Raw genomic sequence first — 23305 nt, forward strand, 5'->3', positions numbered from 1 at the left:
AAATTGAGGGTTTTTTTTTTTTTTGCTTTTGGATGTCCCGTCGCTCCAGCACGGTGGAAACACTATGCTTCCTCCACTGAATTGCTTTAGCATCAGTTTCAGAAATCAATTGGTTAGGTATGTATGGATCTGTTTTAGTTATTGTGGTCTTTTTAAGGGTTGCATTTGCATTTTCTTCAAAAATATTCTATTTATTTATTTTGAGAGAGAGGGAGTGCGAGCAGGGATGGGGCAAAGAGAAAGAGAGAATCCCAAACAGGCTTTGCACTGCCAGCACGGAGCCCAACGTGGAGGCCGATCCCACAAATCCAAGCTGAAATTCAAGAGCCAGACAAAATCAGTGACCCAAGACAAAATCAAGAACCAGTAGTTGGCCGTCTCAATCTCCAAACCTGTTAGGAAACTATATTACACATCCAAAATGGACTAGACAATAGTAGCTATTGTTTGCTCGGATAAATAAATTTTGTACCATCCCCTTAGATTCAGGTAACTATTCTTCATTTCCTCTACTGATTACCAGTGACTACTTCCCATTTGTTTTTTAGGGTCATGAACTTATTCTGAGATTTCAGTGACATTTTAAACTTTTATTTATTGTGTCTAATAAATGGAATTTATTTGCTGCCACAGCAAAGAACAATAGCTAGACAAAAGATGTAGATGGTTTTGTAAGTTGGTGTGTTGTTTTTGTTGGCTTTGTGAACATTTCAACATGGATTAGATTTACGGTGAGAACTGTCTTAGAAGCAACCCTTTTACCATTTTGCTGTTGGAGGGCTTGGTTAGTACATCTAATACATAAGACAACCTCTGATACATAAAGGAATTTCCTTATCTCACATCCGAAATACAATAAGTATGTTTGCCTTTGTATTAAAAATTTTTTAATGTTTATTTATTTTTGAGAGAAAGAGACAGAACATGAGTGGGGGAGGGGCAGAAAGAGAGAGGGAGACACAGAATCCCAAGCAGACTCCAGGCTCCGAGCTGTCAGCACAGAGCCCGACGCGGAGCTCGAACTCACGAACCATGAGATCATGACCTTAACGGAAGTCGACGCTCAACCAACTGAACCACCCAGCACCCCTAGTTAGCCTTTATATTAATCAGTTCTCAGTGGTGTGTATTTTCTACACCAGATTTGTATTCCATTATAATTCTCCAGTTCTTTCCAGGCACCGGATGCTCTTGAAGTCTGAATTCTGAGCGAAGAGAAAAACACTGGTTCTGCTAGTTCATTCATTCAGCCAGCGAAAACTTGTTGTGTAATTTCTGGGTATAGGAGGCATTGGGATTGCTGACTGGGACAGGAGGCGGGCTCCACCCAGGAGAGTCCTGGTCTTAGGGCCAGCCTCACTGGTTGTTGTGGCCCCTGAGAGTGTCTACCTCAGCGAATTGTAGGATTCAAGAAGTTCATTTATATGAAGAGTCAAGACGAAAGCCCAGCACATAGGGAGTGCTTGATAAATATTAGCTACTATGATCAGTCTTGAAGAGCAAAAAGGGCTTAGTGCTTAAAATACAAACTGGTCTGAGTTAAAATCCTGACTCTGCCGTTTACTCATTGTAGAGCTGTGGATGAGTTATGTAACTTTTCGGAGCCACCGTTTCTTCATCTATATGGTGGAGGTAGTAATAACTCGTAGCTGGTAGAAGTTTTGAGGATTTTAAATAAACCTGCCCCATAAAGTCGAATATAGAGGTAAAAGTGCTTAGAACAGTGCCTGGCAGATAGAGAGCACTCAGTAAATGCTGGCTGTATAAAAAAGGAGAAGTACATATAGACTTCCTTGGAAGCACAGAGGAAGAAGGAGCAGTCTAGTGCATGGAGGAGGGTAGGCGAGGAACCCAAAGGTTTTCCTTTGGATTTAGAAACCCAATCACCAAGGGTGGGATTGCCCAGGCAGGAGGGAGCAGGTGAAAACTGAGAAGGTATGGTGTGTTAAGGAAATAGTGGGTAGCTATGCATGTCTGGGATTTAGGGGTGGTTGCAGGTGGGTCTGTGTTTTGGGAAATGAGGCTGGAGAAGCAGGCAGAGCTCAACCATCAGCGACCTCACCGCCTCCCGCCATACTGGCCAGCCACGCTCTTTCCCACTTCTGGACCTTGGAAACTTGATGTTTCCTTTGCCTAGAACTCTCCCCATGGTCATTTCTTTGTCACAATTTAACTAGTATAAATGTCACCTCCTAGAAAGATGTCACTTCTCTGCCATCCAGCCCTGCTCCCAGAACTTAGTCACAGCACCCTGGCTACTTAATAACAACTTCACATTTATCCAATTCATAATTATATTGCTTACGTGGTTGTTTATTTGGCTCCCTACTGGAATACAAATTCCATGAGGGTACAGGCCACATCTCTCCAGTTTGTCACCATACCTCCACACTTAGCCAGCTAGCCTAGAGCCTGTTACATAATCAGTGCTTAGTATTGTTGAAAGAATGAATGACTAACGCCTTGCCTTATTATGCTAAGGACTTCAGTTCCTTTGGGTGGGTGTTTTGCGTGGGAATGACATGATCAGATTTCTACTGTAGAATGATAACCTGGTGACATCATAGCAGGTGAATAGAAGGGAGATGAGCTTAGAGGCTAAGGACTCCAGAGATGATGGCAGCTGTCCAAGCAGGATATGATGAGCATCTGTAAGTAGACCAACACAATCCAGCATCCCTAAAGAAAACAGGATGAAAGAACTGATAAAATCAAATAAAAACGGAGCATCATTTAGCTGTACTTCGTCCTTGTTTCAGAAAAGGTCCAAGATGACTGACTTAAGTGTACATACCAAATTAAAAGATAAGTGGAAGGAGGAACTTAACAAAAGGAGAAGAAAGAGGAAGAAATGAAGTTAGGGGTGGGGTGAGTGTAGAAAATGCTGGCTTTCAGGCCTGTCCTTTTGCTAGAGGTGGGCCACGAATTTCGTGTGGTGGTGTTGTTGTTTCCCAGACAGTATGGAGAGCGACAATTACCTAAGTCTACGTGGTTAGAAAAATCGTAGTAGCCACACAATGGAACACTACTCAGAAGTAAAAAGAAATGAGCCATTGATACACATAACAACACGGATGAATCTCAAGGCAAGTCCAGGAATTACAAACTATCGGGAGGGAAAGCAGATCACTGGTCACTTGGTCACTTGGTCACTTGGGGATGGAGGCAGGAAGAAAGGATGAGGTGGGATGGGTTGTAACAGGCAGAAGAGACGGGGTGGGGGTGAGAGAAATGTTTACCTTCCTGATTTTGGTGATCATCTGATAGGTATGAGCATAGATCCAAACTTTAAACATGTGCAGCTTATCGTGCATCATTTAACCCTCTAAAAAGCAGTAAAAATGTTAAATTAAGCAAACAAGGTGAATCCTTGCTGAACAGGAAGGCATCTCAGGAAGCAAAAGTAAACTGACCTCAGCAATAAAAAAGTTAAAATTTTTTTTTAAAAGATAAACATCAGAGTCTCCTTTTATAAAATACAAAGATGTATTTACCCAGTTTGAGACTTACTAAGTTATGGAAATATACCACACATTAGTGTCACCCTCATAGAGCCTCTCTGTTTGAATTTATTTGACCCCAAAAGGAAGCTGAACAGATTCCTTAATTACTTTGGGATGAAGAACTGCCCTTTGAATCCAAACAGATGTCAGAGGACATATCAGAAGATATAAATAGTAATGAACCTATGATGACCAAGGATCACCCTAAGTCGTGAATACCCGAAGCCGGGTGGCCATGTGTCCTTTCCATGTGTTCTTCAACCTGTAAGACATATAAGATCTGCTCCTTCGCTATACTATGTGTGTGTTGAGAGGAAGAACTTCCCAGATGCAGACTTAACTATCAGTATGGAAAATTTTCCTATCAGTATGGCAAGTTTTCCGGAGACTCTTATCTATACCACTTCTAGCAAAAGGGTATATTTAGCAGGTTTAAAAAAAACAACTAATCAAAATCAAAGCAATTTACACATTTCTGAGGTGGGAAAATTGTGGGTTTCTGCATCTTAGAGCACACAAAACTACTTACCGTCAAGTGAAAATGATTACAATTGGTTATTATTTTTAGTTACTTATTTTTTAGTGAGCTCTATACCCCATGTTGGGCTTGAACTCATGACCCCAAGATCAAGAGTTACATGTTCTTCTAACTCAGCCAGTCAGGCACCCCTATAATTTTGTTGATGTGTCTGGCGCTATGCTTAGCATTGTATCCCTTAATCTTACCAACAAAAGAACTTCCCAAAGTAAATACTGTGATTATGCCCGTTTTTAAACACTTGGGAAAAAAACCAGATAGGTGGCCTACAGTCACATGGCTAAGAAGCGGCAGAAGTGAGATTTCAAGCCAGGTTTGCCTGACTTCAAAGCTCTCTTAATCTCTGTGCTCATAGTGTTCAGTGGTCCTTTAGGGTTACTAGGAATAGGCTACAGATTCACTGCTAAGCTACCTAAGTGGCCAAATCGAAGAGGAAAACCGGATTAGGCATATATCACACTGTCCCTGAGATACAGACAAATTGGTTTGTTCAAGAAAAACAGAACTACTTCTGAGAAAAATGTCTTGTATAGGTTCTAACAGAGAGTAAACTCTGTGACAAATGGATAAAGCTCACCGTTGCATCCCTCCAGTGGAGTGAATCCAGAATATTGTTACACCGAGATGAATCAGTTCTGGGGATCTAATGTGGAGCATGTTGACTACGGTTAACAATACTGTATTGTGCCCTTGAAAGTTGCCGAGAATAGATCTTAACGTCGTCTTAACCGTAAGTCATCGTGTTGTAGACCTTCAACTTACAGGATGTTATTTGTTGATTATATATCAGCTGAAAAGAAAAAAAAAAATATTGCAGCTATTTCCGACGCCGGCCCTTGATATAGACTTGTGCCCAGCTTTTCTGTAAGAGTCCAACCCAGTTAGTCCAAAATCTCAAGATGGTGTGGCTTGGAACAAAGGAAACATTCTGGCTGGACAAAGACGGACCACATACCCTCTGCTCGGGTCAATCTACCATCAATGCTGTGTCAAAAGTGGTCTTCGTAAGGATAGAACAGCAAAGAATTGTTCTGGGAACAAATCCAAATTTCCTCAGGTGTTTAAGTTTGTCTTTAGTTGTACCCCACACAGAGACTCACCTAACCAGTCATCTGTGTCCCCAGCATACGGCCGAGTTGAGCAGTTCGGTGTCTGTCCTCAAGTAGCTCATCATCCAGTTAAAGAGCAAACATGTAAATGACTCCAATACCATATGAGAAACACTATAATAAAGGAGCTTATAAGAAACAGTGGTGACATGAGGGATGTACCAGCTACAACTGGTGGGAATAGCGGAGGGAAGTGTGCCTTGGGCAGACCCTTGAGTTGGATTCACCAGGATGCCAAGGTAAAGTTCAAATCTCCCAGCTCAGACACACAGCTCCGGTGCAAGCCGATACCCATATAGGTAGCCACAGGCTTTAAAGGTCTCATTGTTGATTGGGAGGTGTCCCCCGTTTCACCATTGTTCGACTCTCTAGCCATGCAGGAGACAGTTTTTCTGATGCCTCTTCTGCCTCCAGGCCTCCCAGCCCCAAGCCACGCACGGTCAAATCAGAGAGGGTGTGTTCCTTTGCTGGAGAATCCAGGAATTCAAATTACATCACTCACTGCCTGTCACCCCTCTGCTTCCTGTTATACCTAGAGTTAAATCCAGATTCCTTACCGTGGGCCTAGCATAGTCAACGTATACCTCCCTCTCAGCTTCAACCCCCTCCACATCCCCTTCACTCGCTTGAATCCTGCCATGACAACCTTCCTTCCATCTCACGGACACACCAAGCTCATTCTCTTTTCAGGGCGTGTGCCATTATTCCTTATGTTTGGACTGCACTTCCCTTTTTTCTCATCTACAGGCTTCAACTCAGCAGTCTCTCCCTCAGACCTTCTCTGACCACCCTGTCATACTGCACTGCAATGTTCTCTTATTGCCTTCAGATCACTTACGCATACCTGTATTTATTCAATTCATTAATCGGTCTACCCCCCCCCCCCCGCCCCCAAACATAGGAAGACCAGGGAGGTCAGAGGTCTTATTCAAGACGGCTCGAAGCAGTGCCCAGCACAGAGGTGCTCAATGAGTATCTGTTGGTTGTCAACACACTCCCTTCCCAGGCACCAACAGGAGCTGTTCCTTCAGCAAATGGGTCAATGTCCGGGCTCCATAGAGGGTGCTGTAGCACAGGAGAATGTGGGGCTCCCTAATTATGCTTGGATGAGGCCTCCAATACACAGATTTCTCCCTCAGACACCAGAGGGCATCATCAGGGGCCGGTGGCCCTTTAGGTGCAGAGTCGGTCCCTTCAAGGAGACACTATTGGCTCTTTGGGAAGCCCCGCCCTGTTTAACCCAACTCCTGGTTACATCTTAGAACAAAAAGAAAAGTGAAGAAATAAGATGGATAGTTGGGGCATGGTGGGGGAAAGAAGGGGTTAAAACACTCTTGAGGAGGAAGAAATTTTCCTCCAAGGTTCTTCTAGCTGGACTGAGAATTAAATTTACGTGAGACAGATTAACAGGAAAAAATCAAATTTAGTTTTGTACATATGGGGAATCTGCACAGACATGAATTTCCAAAGACTGTCAGGCAAAATGAGGTGTGTCTGTCATCCTGAGCTCAGGAGGGGGGCGGGAGTCTGGGGGTGCAAAGGAGAGGAAGGCCATTAGCAGGAAGTGAGAGAAGTTTGGAAAACATGGGTTGCCCTGAGAAGTAGATAAGTCTCTCAGATAATAACGAATCTCTGTTAATAGCTCTCTCCCTGGTACCGGCCCTCTATCTAAATTCTTTTTAGGCATATGGTGGGGGCAGGGGATAAGTCAGTTTCTTCTTGAGTCTTTTGGGTCTTGATTATTTTCAGCTCAAAATAATTTACATGCCAGTGTGGCCCATCTTGGGGGTGGCCTGCCCTTGGCCCACAGCACTCTGTCCATAAGATTGGGGACATAAAAAAAGAAAAAAAACCTTGGTTAGTGATCAAATGAATTAATGTGGAGTAGAGAAGTAGGAGTCAGTAAGAGTCTGAGGAATATAAAAAGGCTGATCATTAAGGGGACTAGAGGGGGTTCAGGCCCCAGAATGCTCCCAAGAAACCTCAAACATAAGAAACAAGAAGGTTTGGGGCGCCTGGGTGGCTCAGTCGGTTGAGTGTCTGACTTCGGCTCAGGTCATGATCTCACGGTCTGTGAGTTCAAGCCCTGCTTCGGGCTCTGTGCTGAGGGCTCAGAGCCTGGAGCCTGCTTCGGATTCTGTGTCTCCCTCTCTCTCTGACCCTCCCCCATTCATGCTCTGTCTCTCTCTGTCTCAAAAATAAATAAACATTAAAATAAATAAAAAAAGAGAGAAAGAAACAAGAAGGTTAAGGGCACCCGGGTGGCTCAGTCGTTTAAGCATCTGACTCTTGATTTCGGCTCAAGTCATGATCCCAGGGTCCTGGGGTGGAGCCCCACATCGGGCTCTACACTGGCAGCGAGGAGCCTGCTTGGGATTCTCTCTCTCTCTCTCTCTCTCTCTCTCTCTCTCTCTCTCTCTCTCTTCCCCTCCCCTGTTTGTGTGCACTCTCTCTTTCACTCAAAATAGTGAAAAGTTTCACTTAAAAAAAAGTAAAGAAGGAGGTGATTCCAGAAGAAAAGGGAACTGACCTTTTTTTAAAATAATAAAACCAAACTTCATTATTACATGTCTACTGAAGTGAGGACTGAAAACAGGAGTGGTTATTGCCTAGTAAATCATACTCATCAACCCCTAAACAAGCTAGAACAAGGGAAAAAAAACCTATTAATTTGCCCAAATGGAGAAACATACCATGTTTACGATTTAAAGTACTCAATGTTGTTAAGGTGACAGTTCTTCCCAAATTTATGTATAGATCCAATGCAATCACTATTACAATCCCAGCAGGCTTGTAAAAATTAGGAATCAAGGGGGCACCTGGGTGGCTCAGTTTGTTGAGCATCCGACTTCGACTCAGGTCATGATCTTGTGGTTCATGAGTTTGAGCCTGGCGTCGGGCTCACTGCTGTTAGCTCAGAGCCCATTTCAGATCCTCTGTTCCCCTCGTTTGCTGCCCCTCTCCCACTCACACTCTCTCTCAAAAAAATAAAAATAAAATAAAAGTAAAAATTAGGAATTGGTAAGCTGATCCTAAACTGTGTATGGAAACAGAAAGGACCTAGAGTAGCCAAAGCTATTCTTTGGGGAAAAAACTGAACAAATTTGGAGTACTTCCCTGATTTCAAGCTTACTATAAAGACACAGTAATCAGGACCCTGTTGTTGGTATAAGGATAGACCTATAGATTAACATAACAGAATGGAGCCCAGAAATAGGTCTTCCCATTTACTGACAACTGATTTTCACCAAAAGCACCAAGGAAATTCAGTGGAGACAGGATAGTCTTAAGTGAATGGTGTTGGAACCATCAGATATATCCATATGCAAACAAACTAACAGACTTCAGCTTTTGCCTCGCACCAAAATTAACTCAAAGACCGATCACAAACATAAAAGTAATGAAAAACTATAGATCTTCCAAAAGAAAACAAAAACATTTTAAGGGTTAGGTAAAAATGCCTTAATTATAACACCACAAATGTGATCAACAAAAGATTGATGAATCAGAATTAATCAAATCAATCTGCCCCTCCAAATATGGATGACATATTTGCAAATAGGACTCTAAAATCGTGAGGTGCTTAAATACTATTCTTCCTTAGGGATGGGGACAACTTGGATAGATAAACACTAGCCAAATATTTCTAACACATTAGACAGCCCTATAGTTACAGGTAACAATTTAGAGATCTTACCTGGGTTTTTTCAAAGTCTTCTTGATCATTTGTCTGGTCCTGCTTCTTGCATTCATTTAACAAATTTATTAAGTGCTTACTATGTTCCAGGCACAGATTGAGGGTAAAAGTGAACAAAGAGTTCCTGGTTCATAGAGCTTACTTTCTTGGAAGGAGTCAGACAAAAAGCAATAACAAAACAATCTTTAATATGTTAGGTAGTGATGAGTACTATGGAGAAAAATAAGGCAAGTGTTAGAGAGATATGCTGTAGGTATTTTAGATAATGTTATGGCCTCTCTGAAAGGCGATCATTGGTGCAAACACCTGTTGCAAGTGAAGAAGCCCATCATGCAAATAATGGGCAGGGGGTGGCAGAGTCCAGCAAAAAGCATGGTGGGAGAGTGCTTGGCAGGTTGAAGGAAGGTGAAGGAAGGTGTGATTGGAGCCCAGCAAATGAAGAAACAGTGGAAGATGAGCTGGGAGTGGGGGAAGCGCAGATCAAGTGTGGATTGGTTTATAGGCAACGGTGAAGAGTCTGGATTTCATTCTAATTTTGATGGGAAGCCCCATTGTCAGTCTTGTTCACCGTTGCATCCCCAGGGCTGTGAACACCACCCTAGCACATGGATCCTAGTTTTTTTCCAAATCGATCTATAGCTCTGTAGCATCTCCTATCAAGACAGTGACAGGATTGTATGGGGGAACTGAAAAGCAAACCTAAAATTTATGAGGAACGGCAGAAGGCCAAGAACTGTCAAGACACTCCAGAAGCACCAAGATATCATGCCTTTATTGCATTATAAAGTTATAATAGTTTAGACAAGGAGATTGGGCCTGGATTAATGAAACAGATGAGGGAGCTCAGAGAAAGAGCCATGCATATATAAAAACCTAATATACACAGGGGCGTCTGGGTGGCTTAATTGGTTAAGCGCTGGACGTCGACTCAGGTCCTGATCTCACAGTTCATGAGTTCAGGCTCCACATTGGGCTTTGTGGAGCCTGCTTCAGATTCTGTGTCTCCCCCTCTCTCTGACCCTCTCCAGCTCATACTCTGTCGCTATCTCTCTCAAATATAAATAACGTCATTAAAAAAACATTAAAAAAAAAAAGAAAAATCTAATATACACAGAATGGGGAAAGGAGGAACCCTGTTGCTGGGGCAATTGTAAAAAATGAAAATAGGTCCCTACTCTACATCACACCCAAAACTAAATTCTGGGTGGACTCAGGCCTTAAATGTGAAAGGCAAACTTTGTATTTTATAGACAGAAATGTAGGCAAATATCTTTATGATCAAGATAAAGAGGTTTGATAGCTCTTTCCTGAATTCAACCACATTAAAATTAGGGACTTCTGGGGCATCTGGGTGGCTCAGTCAGTTAAGTACCCAGCTCCTGATTTCGGCTCAGATCATGATCTCAGGTTCTTGAGATCGAGCCCCACATCGGCCTCTGTGTTGACAGTGTGGAGCCTGCTTGGGATTCTCTCTCCTTCTCTCTCTGCCCCTCCCCCCTCACTCTCTCTCTCTGTAAATAAATAAATAAACTTAAAAAAAATAAACTTAAAAAAATAAACTTAAAAAAAAAACTTTTATTCATCAACTTCATTCATCAACATACCCAATAAAGACAGGGAAAAAAAAAAAAAAAAAACTCACCAGCCATAAATTTGGAGGAGACACGGACAACACATATTTCACAAGAGTCAATAGCTAGAATGGGGCTGTTCAAAAGACCCTTCTGCCGTGATGGCAATATTCTATATTTGCACAATAGCTCCGAGCCACACGTAGCTATTGAACACTAGAAAATATGGCTAGTGAGACTGAGGAACTGAATTTCAGGTGGTATTTAGTTTTATTAGCAATGGATAGCACAGATTTAGATATAAAGAACATAAAAGAGGAAACAGAATGGAATAAACGTAAAAAGTCAATCAGATTGGTAATCAGGAATACACAAATTAAAACCATGATTAAAAACCAAATTAAAATCATTTCGTAGCCTCTGAATGCACAAAAATTAAAAAGTCAGATAATATCAATTGTTGCATAGGATGCAGAACAACAGGAACTCTCACCCACTGCAGTGAGGATATAAATTGTTACAACTCTTTGGAAAACAAACCCCCCAAACCCTTACACCCCAGCAAAGGCAGATGAGATTATCTAGTAAGACTCCTGTCTTTCCCCCTAAGGGAAGGTGAACCTGCCTGAAATAATCCTTTCTTTGCCTTTCTTTTATGCAGCCCCTGGGGGCTCCCCTCTACTTGCTAGATGGAATGCTGCCAGATTCATGAATCGATTAATAAAGCCAATTAGATCTTTAAAATTTACTGGGTTGAATTTTTGTTATTTAACACTTCAATTATTATAGAAGAAACGTTGTCTTAAACCTGGTATGTGGTGTGATGTTAATTCACAGCCCCCTCTGGGAAGCCAGTAGCATTGCTCATAAAATAGTTAAGCAATTTTATGATAGATTATAATGAAATGAAGATATCTTGTGAGAAACTAGATAGCCGTCTACTAAAGTTGACTGTCCACTATCAGTCAAGAGTCTAAAGATCAATTAATTTATTTATAAGTAGGCTCAATGTCCAACGTGGATCTCAAACTCACAACGCTGAGATCAAGAGTCACATACTCTTGTGACTAAGCCAGCCAGGCGCCCCAAAGAGTCTACAGATTTTTTTTTTTAATTCTTTAAAGTTTATTAAGTAATCTCTACACCCAACGTGGGGCTCAAACTCACAACCTCAGAAGTTGCACAGTCCTCTGAGCCAGCCAGGTGCCCCGAAGAGTCTACAGATCTTTAATGAGACATTTCTTTTGTATACAACCTAACATCAATTACTATGATGTGATTTATCATAAGAAATCGGTCTTAGTCCCCATTCCTATCACAGGGCTCCTAAAACCCTTGGAATTTTATAAGTGGTTAGAATGAAAAAGATTGTCTTTTGTTATTCATAACAAGTCCCTTTCAACCACTCCAGAGTTTATCTTACTGAGGTGACTTTTGGAAAACCCCTAAATTGGGGGGCTGATTGCCATGGAAACCAACCAGTTGGAAGGCTGGAAATGTTAGCCCTACTTCCCCATCCCTGGAAAGGGGAGAGGGACTAGAGGTTGGATTAATCATCAATGGCCAATGATTTCATTGATGACACCTGTGCAATGACTCCTCTATAAAAATCCGGAAGGCAACAGGGTTTTGGAGAGCTTCCGGTTGGTGAACACCCAGAGGTGGGAGAGCAGCGTGCCCAGAGGGAGTAAGGCAGCCCTGCACCCTTTACCCTCTACATACCTTGCCCAAAGCGTCTCTTCCATTTGGCTGTTTCTGAGTTAGAGCCTTTGTAATAGACTGGTAATCCAGTAAGGAAACGGAGTTCTGTGAGCCCATCTAAGAAATTAGTCAAACCCCAGGAGCCGGAAGTGAGAACTTCTGATTTATAGCTAGTGGATCAGAACTACAGGTGACAACCTGGACGTGTGGTTGGCATCTGACCTGGGAGTGGGGAGGGGACAGTCTTCTAGACTGAGCCCTTAACCTGTGGGATAACTCCAGGTAGATGGGACCAGAATTGAGTTAAATTATAGGACAACCAGCTGGTGTCAGAGAATTGCTTGGTGTGGGGAAAAATTCTCACATCTGATGTCACAAGTACTGAACTATTAGGGCGCCTGGGTGGCTCAGTCGGTTAAACGTCTGACTCTTCATTTTGACTCAGGTTATGATCTCAGGGTTCATGAGACTGACAGTGCAGAGCCTGCTTGGGATTCTCTCTCTCTCAAAAATAAATAGGGGCACCCGGGTGGCTCAGTCAGTTGAGCGTCCTACTTCAGGTCAGGTCATGATCTCATGGTTTGCGGGTTCAAGCCCTGTGTTGGGCTCTGTGCTGACAGCTCAGAGCCTGGAACCTGCTTCGGATTCTGTGTCTCCCTCTCTCTGCCCCTCACCTGCTCACACACTCACTCTCTCTCTCTCTCTCTCTCTCAAAAGTAAATGTTTTTTTTATTTAAAAAAATAACTAAAAAAAAAAAAGGGTACTAAAGTATTGAGAGTAGAGTAGAAACAGAAAAAAAAATTTCCTTTGAATTACCTATGGGGTGCCTGGGTGGCTCAGTCAGTTAAGCATCCAACTTCAGCTCAGGTCGTGATCTCACGGTTTATGGGTTCAAGCCCTATGTCGGGCTCTGTGCTGACAGCTCAGAGCCTGGAGCCTGCTTCAGATTCTGTGTCTCCCTCTCTCTCTGCCCCTCCGCACTCGCGCTCTGTTCCTCTCTCTCAAAAATAAACGTTAAAAATAACAATAAAAATAAAATAAAAAATTAAATTACCTAGTAATTTTTCTCCCTGTGTTTCTACCAAGAGAGAAATCTTTGATGTGGTCTGTGAGAAGCCTTTGCTATTACAGCAAAACTATAATAAAAGTTTGGCATGTGGTCATAATTAACTTGTCTTAAGGGGCACCTGGGTGGCTCAGTTGGTCGAGTGTCCGACTTCAGCTCAGGTCATGATCTCATGGTTCGTTTGTTCGAGCCCCTCATCAGGCTCACCACTGTCTGCACTGTGAGTGCAGACCCCGCTTCAGTGCCCGCTTGGGATCCTCTGTCCCCATCTCTCCCTTCCTCTTCCCTATGCATATGCACACACTCTTTCTCTCAAAAAATAAACATTAAAAAATGTTTTTAAATGTTTATTTATTTTTGAGAGAGAGAGACAGTGCAAGCAGGGGAGGGGCAGAGAGAGAGGAGACACAGACTCCGAAGCAGGCTCAAGGCTCCAAGCTGTGAGCACAGAGCCCCACGAGGGGCTTGAACCAATGAACTGTGAGATCACGACTTGAGCACAAGTTGGATGCTTAACCAGCTGAGCCACCCAGGCGCCTCCAAAAATAAACATTTTTTAAAGAATAAAATAAATTGTCTGAAAAGATTTGTAAACACTTTATATCCCAGAAAAAGTCTTCGCACACATGCATGAGGAGATAGGAACAAGAATGTTTATATCAGCATTGTTTATAGTAGCAAAAACTAGGCATGTATATCTAGCAAGAATGGGACGGACATTGTGGAATGTTCGTACAATGGAATACTATGCAACAGTGAACACAACAGTTCCAACTATACCCATCAACATGGGCGAGTCACAGAAGAATCATCTCAGAAGAGTGCACACAGTGTCATTTCGTTTCTGTAGAGTTCAAAACCAGACAAGACTAAATATCATATTAGTTAGATATACATACACGTGTGATAAAGATTAGCACAAAAGTTGGGATGGGAGTTATCTCTTAGGGGGCCAGGAAGGAGTTGTAAGGGAACTGCAGAGAATTTGATAAAACTTCCTTCCTTAACTTTGTCGGACATTCTTTTTACTCGTTTGGACACTACATTCACATTATGTACATTCATTAGCATAACAACAAAGAGTTAAAAAAAAATCGGTCTTGTGGCGCCTGGGTGGCTCAGTCGCTTAAGTGTCCGGCTCTTGATCTTGGCTCCGGTCAGGATTTCGAGGTTTGTGAGTTCGAGCCCCACATCGGGCTCTGCACCATCAGTGCTTGGGATTCTGTCTCTCCTCCTCTCTGCCTCTCCCCAGCTTGTGCTGTCTCTCAAAATAAATAAATAAACATAAAAATGTGGTTTTAAACGTCACCCTGAGATACAATGAGTTACAGTTCTGCTGGGACTCCAGGGAGTGCAGTGGACGTGGGGAGAAGTTTAGGGCAACCAAGGTCTTTGCCGTTCCCTTTGGCGTGAGCTCTGCCTGCTGGTTGTGTGCTCTTTGCACTTGCACTCAGGTTCTTCATCAGAAAAACATGGACGGTGGTAGTGCCTGCATTGTGGTGAGGATTATTGGACAAAATATGCAAAGCACTCCAGGGTAGCCGGTGTGCAGGCGTTCAAGGGTGCCTGGCTCCGGGGACCCCAAACAGATCAGGTGCGGCCACTCGCTGCTGATGAAATCCAAAGACAGAGAGACAAGTGGAGGTGAAAGAAGAAAGGGATTTAATTCAGTGAGGCCCCCACCGGGAAAACAGCTTCTCAAAGACTGTCTTCAAAGTGCTAAAAATACTTCCAGGTTTATGTAGGAAAACGTGGGGCGTAGGTGGGGGGTGAAAGTCAAATCACTGGTCATTGTCTTGGAGTCAGTCATGGGGGGAGGATCTTGATCTTGCTGGCTCGGGAAAGTCCTTGCGGCTTGAGGGGGTAGTTTTCCTTTCCCCATGGTGGGGGGGGGGGATGCTTTGCCCTCAGGGTCTTGCTCCTGAGCCTAGAGACAGGCTAGAAAGAAACACCCAACTAGCAAGTTTGAGGTCAAAATGGAGGCAGCTGAAGTCCTCCTTCATCAGCACAGTCCCTGGTACTCAGTAACCACTCAGGACCACCACAGGGCGGCTCAGGAACAGGGGATTTTTTTTTTTTCCTAACTCACGGAGAAGCATCAGTCAACTCGCCAAGTCCTTTGCCTGCCAGCTTGTATCTGCCCAGAAGAGACTTCTTTTTCTGGTTGGCACAAAAGTTAGTACCCCTGCAAATGCCCAGGAAACAGAATTTACCACTGGCACGTTGGTTGGTAGGAGGGATGTAGGTATTGAGATAAACAGCAGGGAGGGGCAAGTAGCTGGCTTGGTTGGTGGAGGATGCCATTTTTGATCCCGGGGTTGTGAGTTCGAGTCCCACTTTGGTTGTATATATACATCTATTTATCTATCTATCTATCTATTAGCAGGAAAAGAACCTGTCACATGAGCTGAGAAATTTGGGTGCTTCTCCCAGGGTTGAGAGAGGACAATATGGTCAGTCCACCCTAATCTCCGTCAAATGCTTTTTCTACCTGCGAGTAGCTGGAGTTTCTGGAGGTCTCTCAAGCCTGAGGGTACAAAATGGCGCCCCTAAGAGCCTTCATTCCTTGCAGCCTTTCTCTTACCTGGTCCGAACCACACGGGACTCCTGCCTCCTGGTGGCCAGTGTGGATTCCGCACACTCCCAGGAGCTAAATGCTACCTGATGCTGCGGGCTGGGCAGCAGTACCAGGTACCAGGTAAGGTCAACCACAGACAAATCATATCTGGAAAGCACGTTTGCATGGGAAGGCACCGTTAGTTCCTGTCTTACGCGTGTCTGCTTGTAGTAAATCTGTCCCAAATCATGGGAACTGACGCTTGAGGAAAAAAAAAGCAAATCAAACGCACTATACTATTTTCAGATTCCGTTTTCTTAAAATCCTGTACGAATCTGCCAGGGTTCTTTGTGTTTTCCCTTCAGAGCTGGGTGTTCCGTCTGTTGTCCTTCTGCGGGCACATCACATACCGGATCTGTTTCTCCACATCCTGAGTCGCCAGAGACTTCATCATGTTTGTTTTAGAGGGCCGAGGCTAGGAGCAAAAATGCCCACTTAAAACGACTTTTTAAGGGGCCCCTGGGTGGCTCAGTCAGTTGAGCATCTGACTCCTGTTCAGGTCGTGATCTCAAGGTTCGTGAGTTCGAGGTGATCTCAAGGTTGGTGAGTTCGAGCCCAGCGTGGAGCCAGCTTCGGATCCTCTTTCTCCCTCTCTCTGCCCCTCCCTGCTCACACTCTCCGTCTTTCTCCAAAACGAATAAACATTTAAAACTTAATAATTAATTAAAAAATAAAATTATGGTGAAATATAAAGAGCTTATCATTTTAGCCATTTTTAAGCGTACCGTTCCACGGCATTAAGTACATTCCCACTGTTGTGAAACCACCACCACCACCCATCTCCACAACTTTTTCATCTTCCCCAACTGGAACTCTGTCCCCATTAAACTCATTTCCTAGTGGCCACCATTCTGCTTTCTGACTCTATGAATCTGACCAGCCGAGGCCCGCACATGCCCACTTTTGATTCTTACGGATGTGCTTTTGTATTGTGAATCTGCTGTCATATTATATACCCACGACGTGAAAATTACGAGTCCTTCACTTTGTATCTTTGCTTGTGCTTTAAAAATCTTGTGGCGCCTGGGTGGCTCAGTCGGTTAAGTGTCCGACTTCAGCTCAGGTCATGATCTCGCAGTCCAGAGTTCGAGCCCTGACTCAGGCTCTGTGCTCACAGCTTGGAGCCTGGAGCCTGCTTCCGATTCTGTGTCTCCCTCTATCTCTGCCTTTCCCCCACTCACACTCTGTCTCTGTCTCTCAAAAATGAATAAGCGTTAAAGAAAATAAAAATCTAGTAAGAATTTTTTTATTGCGGTAAAATGTGCATACAATTTAGCATTCTAACTCTTTTTTTTTTTTCAAGGTTTACTTTTGAGAAAGAGTGCAAGCAGGGAAAGAGCAGAGAGAGTGGGGGGCAGAGGGTCCAAAGGGGGCTCTGCACTGACGGCAACAAGCCCGATACAGGGCTCGAACTCATGAACCATGAGATCATGACCTTCAGCCATAACCAAGAGTCAGATGCTTAACCAACTGAGTCACCCAGGCCCTTCTCTTTTTTCATTTCCAATGTATAAATGTACACTTTGTTTTCTTTTTGTTTTTCTTTATCAGGCTTGACAAACTTTGGTGAGGTGTTTATCTTATTGACACCCAGATAATAATAATAATAATAATAATAATAACAACAACAACAACAATAATAAAGATACACATGTACACATATTCTGGCAAAATTCCTGAACCTCATGGGTAACAGGAGAACTGTGCAAGTTTTCACACTGAAGGAAGAGGCTATTTTTAAAAAGGAAAGCAAATAAATCTAGCATGAGAATTCTCATTTGCTGCACTGGAAACAAGAAGACGGGGGAAGAATATCTACAAACAGAAAAGAAGCTGCAACTAAGAGCCGAGAATCTTATTCCCAGACAAAATGCCATTCATCTTTTGGGGCAGAAGAAAGATAATGGTGGATGCTCAAGGGCTCGATCTATTGCCCCTGGATGTGGGCTGAGGAAAATCCTTAAAGTTCTCTAATAGGTTGATAATTATATTAGAAAAGAGATCTCAATATTGGGTAGATGAAGAAAGAGTACAGTACTTGTGAATAATTAATTTTGTACTAGATGTAGTTACATCTTTTCCTTTTTTCACTACTTTTATTTTTTTCATTTTCTTCTTTTTTTTTTCCAATATATGAAATTTATTGTCAAATTGGTTTCCATACAACACCCAGTGCTCATCCCAAAAGGTGCCCTCCTCAATACCCATCACCCACCCTCCCCTCTCACCCACCCCCCATCAACCCTCAGTTTGTTCTCAGTTTTTAAGAGTCTCTTATGCTTTGGCTCTCTCCCACTCTAACCTCTTTTTTTTTTTTTTTCCCTTCCCCTCCCCCATGGGTTTCTGTTAAGTTTCTCAGGATCCACATAAGAGTGAAACCATATGGTATCTGTCTTTCTCTGTATGGCTTATTTCACTTAGCATCACACTCTCCAGTTCCATCCACGTTGCTACAAAAGGCCATATTTCATTCTTTCTCATTGCCACATTCATTTTCTTCTTAAAAATATTTTTTAGGGGCGCCTGGGTGGCTCAGTCGGTTGAGCGTCCGACTTCGCCTCAGGTCATGATCTCACTGTCCGTGGGTTCGAGCCCCGCGTCGGGCTCTCTGCTGACAGCTCGGAGCCTGGAGCCTGTTTCGGATTCTGTGTCTCCCTCTCTCTGACCCTCCCCCATTCATGCTCTGTCTCTGTCTCAAAAATAAATAAACATTAAAAAAAATTTTTTTTAATACTTTTAAAAAATATCTTTAAAGTTTACTCATTCATTCATTCATTCATTCATTTTTTAAGTAATCTCTATGCCAAACATGGGGCTCAAACTCAGGACCCCGAGATCAAGAGTCATGCTCTTCTGACTGAGCCAGCCAGGTGCCCCTATTTTTCCTTTTTCTTTAAAAAATTATTATTATTATTATTTTAATGGACAATTTATTCATTCAACATGTTGACTGCCAGGCTCAGCAGCAACTTTCGGAGGTGACAAGGCAGTTGTTCAGTGAAGAGTTTTCAAATAGAAGATACTCTTGGGTGCCTGGGTGGCTCAGTCGTTAAGCATCTGAGTTTGGCTTAGGTCATGATCTCACAGTTGGTGAGTTCGAGTCCCACATCGGGTAAGCTTTGGGTAAAGAGAAAGCAGGGTGAAGCCCTGCTTTGGGTAAAAACAGGACCTCTAGGTGAGCCCTGCTTCTCTCTCTCTCTCTCTCTCTCTCTCTCTCTCTCTCTGCCCCTGGCTAACTTGCGCCCTCTCTCTCAAAAAAAAAAAAAAAAAAAAAAAAAGTAGATACTCTTAAGGAGTGCCTTGGGTGGCTGGTTGGTTAAGTGTCCAACTCCTGATTTCAGTTCAGATATTGATCGCAGGGTCATGAGTTCAAGTTCCACACCACAGGGAACCTACTTATAAAATATGCACATAAGAGGAGTTGAGCCTGAGAATGGATGGGAAAATGAGGAATAAAATTGCAGTTTCTAAACTTTTTTTTGGTAAAGATTTATTCACTTACTTACTTACTTAAGTAATCTCTACAACCAATGGAGGGCTTTAATTCATGACCCTGACATCGAGGGTCACATGTCCTACCAACTGACCCAGCCAGGCACAAACTTTTTTTTTTTAAATGTGTATTTGATTTTTTTAAACGTTTGTTTATTTTTGTGAGAGAGAGACAGAGCACGAGCAGGGGAGGAGCAGAGGGAGAGGGAGACACAGAATCTGAAGCAGGCTCCAGGCTCTGTGTGGGACTCGAACTCAAGAGCTATGAGATCATGACCCGAGTTAAAGTTGGACACTTAACCGACTGAGCCACCCAGGCGCCCCTATTTATTTTTAGAGAGAGAGAGTATGTGCACACGAGCTGCAGAGGAGTAGAGAGAATCTTAAGCAGGATCCACACTGACAGCAAAGAGGGTCATCTCGATCTCATGGGGCTCGATCTCATGGGGCTCGATCTCATGAACAGTGAGATCATGACCTGAGCCTAAATCAAAAGTCGGGTGCTTAGCCAACTGAGCCACCCAGGCGACCCGGCTCCTCTAAACCTTTGATCTGGGTTAAGAGGTGGGGGTATGAGTAGGTAAAATGTTTTGGATTCTGTGTCTCCCTCTCTCTCTCTGCCCCTCCCCCGCTTGCATTTTCTCTCTCACTCAAAAGTAAACAAATCTTAAAAAAAAAAAGTAGGAGCGACAGCGACGCAAGATGGCAGCCACCACGGGCTGGGGAGTAAAAGCCCGTCGCAATTTTCGATCGTTGGAAGAACTGGAAGAAGGCCAGAAAGGAGTAGGAGATGGCACAGTTAGCTGCGGTCTAGAAGATGATGAAGACATGACACTTACAAGATGGACAGGGATGATAATTGGGCCTCCAAGAACAATTTATGAAAACCGAATATACAGCCTTAAAATAGAATGGGGACCTAAATGCCCAGAAGCACCCCCCCTTTGTAAGATTTGTAACAAAAATTAATATGAATGGAGTTAATAGTTCTAATGGAGTGGTGGACCCAACAGCCATATCAGTGCCAGCAAAATGGCAGAATCCATATAGCATCAAAGTCGTCCTGCAAGAGCTCCGGCGCCTAATGACGTCTAAAGAAAACATGAAACTCCCTCGGCCGCCCGAAGGACAGTGTTACAGCAATTAAAAAGAAAAACCACAGGCCCTCCCCTACCCCCCTCCCATTCGATTTAAGCAGTCTTCATTTTCCACGGTAGTAAATTTTCTAGATACGTCTTGTAGACCTCAAAGTACTGGAAAGGAAGCTCCCGTTCAAAGGCAATTTATCTTAAGATACTGTAAACGACACTAATTTTTTTGTCCATTTAAAATATATAAGTTGTGCTATAAGGAATCATCCTGTCAAGTGTAACCACTGTCCACATAGTTGAACTTCTGGTTCCCATCATAAATTGGTTCCCATCATAACTGGTGGGGCACATCTAACTCAACTGTGAAAAGACACATCACACAATCACCTTGCTGCTGATTACATGGCCTGGGGTCTCTGCCTTCTCCCCTTCTCCTCCCCCTGCCTCCCTGCCTGCCTGCCTGCCTGCCTCCCTCCCTCCCTCCCTCCCTCCCTCCCTGCAACAGCCCTCCAGCTTGGGGTGGCTTGCTAGATAGAGTAGGTGTGAAGGTTTCAGGTCACAGCCTGTGGGACTACTGCTGGGTGCGTGGGGGTGCTCCAGCTGCACCCCTGCTTTTTTTAAGTCTTAAATGATGCCCCCACCACCACACCCCCCCCCAAGCCATTGTCCCTTCTTCACTTTCCACCACCACCCGTGGCCGAAGCGTAGATTGTAACCCCCCCTGCTCCCCTCTGACATTGGCCTTTGGTGAGGAATTCAGGGCTCTCCCCGTATCTTCTCCCCCACCTTAATCGAGGGGTGCTGCTTTTTCCTTCCTCCTCCTCCTCAACTCCCTTTTTGTACCATCACCACCCAACACTTTCCAGAATACTTCCTTGCTTTGGCCAGAAGCCATCAGGTAAGGTTGGAAAGAGTCTCTGACTTCCCTCATTTAGTTTTGGAACCACATTTACTCTCCACCAGCCTGGGAATGAATATTGGGTCCTCAGCCCTGCCACCCTCTGCTGTCATCGTCAGCTGATGCGTGCGGTTTTTTAGCTCAGGTTTTGATAAAGTGAAAAGAACAGTCACCAGGGGTACTCACACCTGCCAGCTCTCAAAGTTCTTGGTGGTTAAACTTGGAGAAAGGCCGCAGAAGACACTGGTAAGCACACACGATCCCTCTGAATGAATTTTCTTTTCCTGCAATTGCTTTTGCTTTTAAAAATTGAAGAAGTTTTACACAGGGTTCTCATGCGGTCATCTTGCAATCCGTTTGGGTCTAGTTTGGAATGTGGCAACTGGAACAAAAAGAACCTTGAATTCGGTGCATACTTTGGTTTTGGTGCTGCTGTTTCTCACGGTCCTCAGCAGGGATTAAAAAAGAACTCGGTGTGCACAGCAGATCCCCGAAATTGGCGGGCTTGACTTCCTGGCAAATTGCTGCGTTTTTCCACTTTTCTGTTCAGGACCACTAAATGCTGAGATGTGGATGCATACCGAAATAAGAGCGATTCACTGTGTTCAAAAAAAAAAAAAAAAAAAAAGTAAACACATCATACCGTTAAGGTAGCTTGAAATGGAGAAAACAATTCAGAGTCATTGCACATCCAGAACCCAGGAAGAAGGCAATTAAAGAGGTGACTGACCCTGGGAATAACATTGATTCAATCAAGAGTGACTAGCATAATAGGAAAAAATAGTCTACCTCTCAGATGAGTAGTAGTGAAACAATATAAATTAATGGAATGAAGTTAGGTATATTTGAGAAAATGAGTGATTTTCATAGGATAATGGTTGATGGCACAGAGTGTCAAGCAGGCTTTTTTTTGTTGTTGTAGAGATAACAGCTGATTCTATAGTTTATATGGAAACTCACAGGACTTAGAAAGGCTAACCCAATCTCAGAGAAGACCAAATCTGGAGGGCTTCCTCTGATTTCGAGACTAAGCCAAGTGAGACAGAGTGGCCTTGGTGTAAGGTTAGCTAAGTAGATCAACAACTAGATATTCCCTGAGTTTGAGCCCTGCACCGGACTCTGTGCTGACAGAGCAGAGCCTGCCTGGGATTCTCTCCTCTCTCTCTGCCCCTCCCCTGCTGATGCTGTCTCTCTCTCAAAATAAATAAACATTAAAAAAGAAAAAAAATTAACAAGACTGACAATACTGAATGTTGTGAGAGTGTAAAGCAACTGATGCTCTCCTACATTGCTGGTGGAGTATAGAATGGAACAGCCATTCTGCAAAACTGGCAGTTCTTACAAAAACATAATCTAGGACCCAGCAAGTCCACTCCCATGTATATAGTGAAATGGTTCACAGAAAGACTTGTACACGAGAGTAAATGTAAATGGCAGCTTCCTTGCCTAACTGTCTCCAAACTGGAAACAACCCAGATGTCCATCAGCAGGAGAATAAACTGCGATGTACTTGGAAGTCAGATATTACCTAGTAATTAAAAAAACAATGGATACACAAAACAGCATGGATGGTTCTCAAGAACGTTATGCTGAGTGAAAGATAGAAGACATAAAAGAGTACAAGATGTTTTTTAAAAAATTGTTGACGTTCATTTTTGAGAGAGAGACAGAATGTGAGCAGGGAGAGAGAAAGAGGGAGACACAGAATCCAAAGAAGGCTCCAGGCTTTGAGCTGTCAGCACAGAGCCCGATGCGGGGCTCAGGGCTTGAACCCAGGGCTTGAACCCACGGGGCTTGGGGCTCGAACCTGTGAACGACGAGCCATGAGATCATGACCTGAGGCAAAGTCAGACACCGACTAAGCCACCCAGGCGCCCTCTAAGATGAATTTCAAGAATAGGTAAAACTAACCTATGTGATAGAAGTCAGGATAGGAATCCCCTGTTTTCTTTTACCTGAGAGAAGCTCTCTGGAGTGCTGGAAATGTTCTATCTTTGAACTGGTGGTGGTTACATAGGCTT

General features: G+C 43.5%; 1 pseudogene; it reads left to right on the forward strand.

The window, feature by feature from the left end:
• Nucleotides 1-19820: 19820 nt before the first annotated feature.
• On the forward strand, nt 19821-20560 carry LOC102950667 (annotated as a pseudogene).
• Nucleotides 20561-23305: the final 2745 nt, after the last annotated feature.

The sequence above is a fragment of the Panthera tigris genome, chromosome E1, assembly GCF_018350195.1.
Source record: "Panthera tigris isolate Pti1 chromosome E1, P.tigris_Pti1_mat1.1, whole genome shotgun sequence".
In the NCBI taxonomy this organism is placed as follows: Eukaryota; Metazoa; Chordata; class Mammalia; order Carnivora; family Felidae; genus Panthera; species Panthera tigris.